The sequence below is a fragment of the Takifugu flavidus genome, chromosome 2 (assembly GCF_003711565.1).
Source record: "Takifugu flavidus isolate HTHZ2018 chromosome 2, ASM371156v2, whole genome shotgun sequence".
Lineage (NCBI taxonomy): Eukaryota > Metazoa > Chordata > Actinopteri > Tetraodontiformes > Tetraodontidae > Takifugu > Takifugu flavidus.
This window is the reverse complement of record NC_079521.1, coordinates 19,444,525-19,452,024: the sequence shown is the minus strand read 5'-3', so window position 1 is coordinate 19,452,024 and position 7,500 is coordinate 19,444,525. Positions and strand designations below refer to the sequence as shown.

At 42.9% G+C, this 7,500-nt stretch overlaps 2 protein-coding genes across 8 annotated transcripts in view; one reads left to right on the top strand and one right to left on the bottom strand.

Moving 5' to 3' along the window:
* Positions 1–7,500, top strand: part of LOC130521650 (CUB and sushi domain-containing protein 1-like) — a 326,982-nt gene that overhangs the window by 128,629 nt on the left and 190,853 nt on the right. The window lies entirely within an intron of this gene.
* Positions 1–7,500, bottom strand: part of LOC130521653 (NLR family CARD domain-containing protein 3-like) — a 195,463-nt gene that overhangs the window by 169,147 nt on the left and 18,816 nt on the right. The gene's annotated exons all lie outside the window — the stretch shown is intronic.

Genomic DNA, 7,500 nt, shown 5'->3' with positions numbered 1-7,500 from the left:
TTAGGGTTAAGGTTAGGGTTAGGGTTAGCATCACCGGTGCTGGGGTTAGGGTTAGGGTTAGGGTTAGGGTTAGGGTTAGCATCGCTGGTGCTGGGGTTAGGGTTAGGGTTAGGGTTAGCATCACCGGTGCTGGGGTTAGGGTTAGGGTTGGGTTAGGGTTAGGGTTAGGGTTAGCATCGCCGGTGCTGGGGTTAGGGTTAGGGTTTAGGGTTAGCATTGCCGGTGCTGGGGTTAGGGTTAGGGTTAGGGTTAGCATCGCCGGTGCTGGGGTTAGGGTTAGCATCGCCGGTGCTGGGGTTAGGGTTAGGGTTAAGGTTAGCATCGCCGGTGCTGGGGTTAGGGTTAGCATCGCCGGTGCTGGCCTGCTGTTCTCTGACGTGTATACATGTGTTATCAACATGACACACACCACTTTTCATGTCTATTGGTGTGTGACTCAAATGCATGGCCCGACCTTTTGAACACACACACACACACACACACACACACACACACACACACACACACACACACACACACACACACAGGCGTGTGTGCGCGCGTGCACTCCCTCTCTTACTCTCTCCACTTTGATTGTATGAGTTCATCTATGAATCATGAACTCTAACAAACTCTATCAAAGAAAACACAAGACTGTGTGTGTGTGTGTGTGTGTGTGTGTGTTGTTATAAATGTTATGTAGTGAGGACCCAGATGCACATTTCACTTGCAAAGTGAGGGCTTTATTTTGGTGAGAACATTTTGGTTGGTCCTCACAACTTCAGAGGTCTGCAGGTTTAGGGTTCTTTTTTGGGTTCAGATTAGATTTGGATTTAGGTTAAGTGATGGTTAGGGTTAGACAGTTAGTTGTAATGGTTACAGTGATGGTTAGGGTTAGACAGTTAGTTGTATTGGTTACAGTGATGGGTTAGGGTTAGACAGTTAGTTGTATTGGTTACAGTGATGGTTAGGGTTAGACAGTTAGTTGTATTGGTTACAGTGATGGGTTAGGGTTAGACAGTTAGTTGTAATGGTTACAGTGATGGTTAGGGTTAGACAGTTAGTTGTAATGGTTACAGTGATGGTTAGGGTTAGACAGTTAGTTGTCCTGAATGGTCTTTCACCTTTATCTGACCTAATATGTGTCTAGTACATATTGTATTTTGTGTATGTGTGATGTTTGTTGAAAGAAAATATTAAATTAAAAAATAATAATTAGGTAGCCCTTAAATCTTTTTTCCAGGAAGTGTTTTGTCTTTCTGTGTTGTTCTTTTTCATATCTGTGGGGACTTGAGAGTATTTGTAGCCTCAGGCCTCGTGATTTTTCTCTGTGTGTTGCGTATGAAACTGACACGTCTCTCTGATGATGGCTCGTATCTATACTGCTTTATTTAGCACTGGTTTTCTAGGTTGCATTTGTTAAGCCACCAGTGTTTAAAAATCATGGCACTTTGTCCGGTTTACTTCTGCCGGTACTCAGTCTAAAAGGTCGAGGTAGTCTTATAAGTTTAGTCCAAGCCAAACCAGGAGGAACAGATCTAATGAAGCTGGGAGTTCGATACATGCAGACGTGATAACGCCACAACAGCTTTATACATAGAACTGAGCTATTGCGCTGATGGTGTTTCATTGAATATTTAAAACTGCTGCTGCCAGAACTTGAAGAGGTTTTCCCTTTTTGTTGGGCTCCACTACCGGTATATTTGTTTGTCGTCTTGTGGGTTTTACCTCCATTGCCTTGGTGCTAAAGGTTTGCTTAGCTAGTGCTAGCATCACATTGATCGGCGCCTCAGTTTATGCTGCATTTCTTTTGGTTGGTTGGGAAGCGTTGATCACGGCAGCACAGCTGCATTTCTGCCACTTTTCTCACGTTTCGTTATGACAGCGTGTTTCAACCTTGTTTCTCAATATTGATCATTTAAGTGCTATTTTAGTTGCATGGCTAAAACAGAAGTCACATAGTAAATAGGACAGAGCCTTGTTTAAACATCAAATTAATGTTTGATATGAAAATGGTGAAACTAATGAACATGAATTTAAGGGTGAACTGAAACGGATCTTCATCATTAAACTAATTGGAACCCCACCAAGTCTTTAGAAAGTCCACCCACGTTCTTCAGCCTGGTCTCATCTCAACTTTGTCACATATTTTGTTGTGGCTTTTAACATTTTAAACATCCATCCTCCACCGCTTACCCGGGGTCAGGTCGCGGGGGCAGCAGCTAAAGAAGAGAAGCCCAGACTTCCCTCTCCCCATTTTAAACACATGATGTAATTTGAAATGTCATAAGAAGTCACAAAAATACACTGTTAAGTAAAATACTGTCATTGTGAAAGTTTTATGTACATCTTTTCTTTTCTTAATCTCCTTTATTTAACCAAAAAGTTTGACATATGTTGTGCTGAAGCTTAAATAAAAGAGGAAAGCATTAGCACATTTGCCACTGATGCTAAATCTGTCAAAGGATGCATGATCAACCTCATTAGCAGCTGGGGAGTCCCTGCAGTGCTTCATTTTTTCTCCCTGTAATATTTTCCTCACCATTTTTGAGACACATTCAGAGAGCAAATTGCATTTCTGGTACTTTTCTATGTTCTGCGTCGGAACTCATTGATAACAAAATTCTTATAAATTAATCCACCAGTCAGTTTAATGTGATTAAAACTGTTATTGAAATGTTTTTAACCTTTTTTTTTAATCTGCCCTCGAGAGTCGGACTTTCTGTCTGACTCCTCATCTTCACTTCACAAATCTTTCCCCACATATATTATATTTATAGTTTCTATAGAAAGGAACCAAATTCAACTTTCAACTGAAATGGTGATGACTGAACACAGAGAGAAAGAAAGTGGAAAAGGGAAGAAAATGAAGCTATAAGTGGTGGAAAGCAAGACCTTGCTGATAAGGAAGTTTGCAAATCAGCTCTGCAAAAAAGATAATCATCACGTTTCCCCAAAGCGGTAAAAGAGACCATCAGACCGAGAAAGGCAGAATACACTGAAGGACGTGTGGATGGAGATGACTTGGAAGATGAAGCGGGGGTAAAATTCTGTCTGCTGCAGTTAGGCATCGTTGTTGAAGAGGATGAGCCTGTCACACCTCCACCAGCATCAGGAGAACAAAGACAGAGCAGCTTTTCACCTTTGATGAACAGAGATCACATGTTAAATATATTGGGGCCTTTGGGACTCGGAACCTGTCGTCATTATTCGTCCCTTCTACCACTTCCGTCTGTCCACTGAGGACCTCTTGATGGCTTCTTTTCTCTCTGTGTTACACCTCTGCACACTTCTGCTCGAGCAGGACCTGGCATGTCTTTAGCAGCCAGGGTTCCAAACGCTAATGGTAATTAATATTTCAACTTTTAGGGAAAATACGCCCTCAAATGAGCTCACAGTTGTCGCCTAGCAGCCAGGAGTTCCACTAGTTCCCCTGAGTTTGGGTTAAGTGCTGCTGCCTAAAGGAGCGAGTTGTGCTGGGTAAAATCCCTGATTTCACTGGAGTTCTTTGGTGGAGGTTCAAGCTTCAACTGTTGAGAAACCAACATGAGCCGTGCTGCCATTCCTTTCCTTTGGTTAAGGTTAGTTTGTTTAGGGGTTAGGGTTAGTTTGTTTAGGGGTAGGGTTAGTTTGTCTAGGGGTTAGGGTTAGTTTGTTTAGGGGTTAGGGTTAGTTTGTTTAGGGGTTAGGGTTAGTCTGTTTAGGGTTAGGGTTAGTTTGTTTAGGGGTTAGGGTTAGTTTGTTTAGAGGGATAGGGTTAGTCTGTTTAGGGTTAGGGTTAGTTTGTTTAGATGTTAGGGTTAGTTTGTTTAGGGGTTAGGGTTAGGGTTAGTTTGTTAGGGGTTAGTTTGTTTAGGGGGATATGGTGTGTTTGTTTAGGGGTTAGGGTTAGTTTGTTTAGGGGTTAGTTTGTTTAGGGGATAGGGTTAGTTTGTTTCGGGGGTTAGGGTTAGTTTGTTTCGGGGGATAGGGTTAGTTTGTTTAAGGGATAGGCTTAGTTTGTTTAGGGGTTAGGGTTAGTCTGTTTAGGGTTAGGGTTAGTTTGTTTAGGGGTTAGTGTTAGTTTGTTTAGGGTTAGTTTGTTTAGGGGATAGGGTTAATTTGTTTCGGGGGTTAGGGTTAGTTTGTTTCGGGGGATAGGGTTAGTTTGTTTAGGGGTTAGTGTTAGTTTGTTTAGGGTTAGTTTGTTTAGGGGATAGGGTTAATTTGTTTAGGGGTTAGAGTTAGTCTGTTTAGGGTTAGGGTTAGTTTGTTTAGGGGTTAGTGTTAGTTTGTTTAGGGTTAGTTTGTTTAGGGGGTTAGGGTTAGTTTGTTTAGGGGGTTAGGGTTAGTTTGTTTCGGGGGTTAGGGTTAGTGGAAAGAATCCCTCATATTCACCCACTTAAGCAGCTTTTCCAAATTTTAAATTTGTGATATGATGAAATATCATGATAACAGAAGATTTTGGAATAAAGCTTAAAAATAAAATAAATATTAATTTCTAAACAAGTATTTGAGGTAATTCAACAGGATGTAAACCACGAGGATTACCGCAGAATTGATTGTTTTCAGGAAAAAAAGAAACTCTTGAACCTTGAGGAAAAAACACAGATGCACAAATACGCGGCCAGAGTTGGAGAAGGGTTGGGTTAGGGTTAGGGTTAGGTTAGGGTTAGAGGGTTAGGGTTAGGGTTAGAGGGATAGGGTCAGGGTTAGGGTCAGGGTTAGGGTCAGGGTTAGGGTTAGGGTTAGAGGGTTAGGGTCAGGGTTAGGGTTAGAGGGTTAGGGTTAGGGTTAGAGGGTCAGGGTTAGGGTTAGGGTTAGAGGGTTAAGGTTAGAGGGTTAGGGTTAGGTTAGAGGGTTAGGGTCAGGGTTAGGGTTAGAGGGTTAGGGTCAGGGTTAGGGTTAGGGTTAGAGGGTCAGGGTCAGGGTTAGGGTTAGAGGGTTAGGGTCAGGGTTAGAGGGTTAGGGTTAGGGTTAGAGGGTTAGGGTTAGGGTTAGAGGGTTAAGGTTAAGGTTAGAGGGTTAGGGTTAGAGGGTTAGGGTTAGGGTCAGGGTTAGGGTTAGAGGGTCAGGGTTAGGGTTAGAGGGTTAGGGTTAGAGGGTTAGGGTCAGGTTTAGGATTGGGTTAGGGTTAGGTGTATTAGGGTTAGGGTTAGGGTTAGCATTAGGGTTAGGGTTAGCATTAGGGTTAGGTTAGGGTTAGAGGGTTAGGGTCAGGGTTAGGGTTAGGGTTAGAGGGTTAGGGTTGGGTTAGGGTTAGGGTTAGAGGGTTAGGGTCAGGGTTAGGGTTAGGGTTAGAGGGTTAGAGGGTTAGGGTCAGGTTTAGTGTTAGGGTTAGGGTTAGAGACAATGAAGATGTTGGTGAGAGGAGATACAGGAGGAGCAACGTGGGCGTGTTCACCCTTCAGTTCTCCCCATTAATGTGGAGAAGAACTAGTTAAAAATCAGTTCTAACTAGGAAAGATTGAGAGGTCAATATGTGCGTGTGTGAGTGTGTATGTGTGTGTGTGTGTGATCCATTACAGATGCTCTCAGTAGCCACAAGCTGCTTCTTCTTGCCGCTCTGAGCCAGTGAAGCTGGACGGATGCAGCCAGATCGCAGCCTCCTGCTCTGGGAATCGGGTCCTTCGACGTGATCTCCCACATAAGAAAGATTTATTCATCAGCTCCTTCCCGGCGCCTCTGGCCAGATAGTTTTCTTAGTGGCGCTTTTATATCACATGTTTTGCCTCGCTGAATCTCAGAGGAGAAAAGAAATAGAGATGACAGAAAATTGTACCATTTCAGACATTTTGGAACATTATATGAATATAAATGATGTCATTTAAGGTTGACAAAGTCAAGGGAATCCTTTCCTATACACACAACCCAAGTATCGGCTTCATATTTATGACTCATTACTTTTCTAATTCATTCATTTTGTTAATAATAATAATTTTGTTTAGATATGTGCTTCCAGTGCATGTTGAAGCCCTTTTCTCCACGGTGTCCATGACAATCCAGAATATTAGCAGGGTTGCTGAAGAACTGCATTAATCCCACCCTCCTCAACTGGTCTGCAGGTCTTTATGAAATGTCGCTCAGTCAGAGGATCAATCAATCAACTGATTCAGAGGATCATTTATTCAGAGTCCAGCTCCAGCGTGCCCAGATCTCACCTTTTTTGGTTTAAAATACTCCATTTGACCATTCAAACACTGTGGCAAAGACCCAAAACAAGTGTTCAGGTGTTTGTTTGCTGCTGAACTTCTTCTAGTTCTTTTAGTCGTGATCATGAGAAACCTGCTAGTTTTCCATCCATCCATCCATCCATCCATCCATCCATCCATCCATCCACCCACCCATCCCTCCATCCACCCATTCATCCATCCGTCCATTCAGGAATTTACTCAGGAAATCTGAGTTATTTCTCTGGAGCTTTAGAAGTGCTTGATGAGAACGTCGAGGTTTTAAGGTCTCCTCAGCACCAGGACTGTGAAAAGCAACATTCATGGACCAAATAAACACATTTGTGCACGCTAGCTTATTTGATAGTTAACCATGGAAAAAGAAGAGAGTCATAATAAAGAGGCTCTTAACAGTGAATAAAAGGCAGGAGTGAAACGTTGCTGTGAAGGTCCACCTTGAGGGGAGCAAAAGTGAAGTCAGACCTTTGTGAAGGCGCCTGAGCTGTACAGAGCTGCAACAGAGTTTCTGTCTCACTCGTGTCGTGTCTCTTTCATTGCTGTTGTCATGGAAGCACACCAAGAGGCTTCAGTACACCAGCCAAGCTCCTTTACTCCACATTGATGGCTACTAATGACTTCTGGCATCAACTTGAACATGGTCCACTTTCCCAAGCAAAACGTCCCCTCACGTCCTCTATAAGTCGAGGTTGAAAGTTCAGAATGATGCTGTTGAAAATGCACTTCTCTGGAGCAGAAATGTCTCACATTCAGCCATAATCTCGGGAAGAGGGCCGCTCCAGTCAGAGGTGGGATGGAGAATTTGGCCATTAGAACCATGATTCATGAATGAGTTTATGGGAGGCTACAGAAGCTGTAGTGTTATTGATTTTCTTGATCAATACTGTACCAGGAGTAACACTTTCAAAGTCACACAGGCTCCTAACTTCTTCACTTAAGCCCAACAAACCTTACAAAATGGATTTGAAAGAAATATTGAATGAGCTGCTTCCTGTTTTATTGTAATAAATAGGGGTTAGGGTTCGAGTACATGGCCTCTGTGTGTCTGGGCTGACCTGAGAGTCCCAAGAAACTTGTCGTGACCTTCAGAAATGTGTGTTTGGATGAAACAAGGTTGTTATCTGACCATGTTACAACAAGAGAACCCCTATGTGATTTCCTTATGGGGAACATTATCCGCTGTGAGCAGTTCAATAGAGTTCAATTGTAGTAACCTAATGGGAACGGGGGATCCACGATAAAAGATTTGTGCAGCGTCTTCATATCTGCCCATTTTAGAGGCTCTCTTGGATGATAAGAGCAGCCTTTCAAAGGGGAGCAAAACTGAGACAAACGCTGACATTTGAGTCGCACT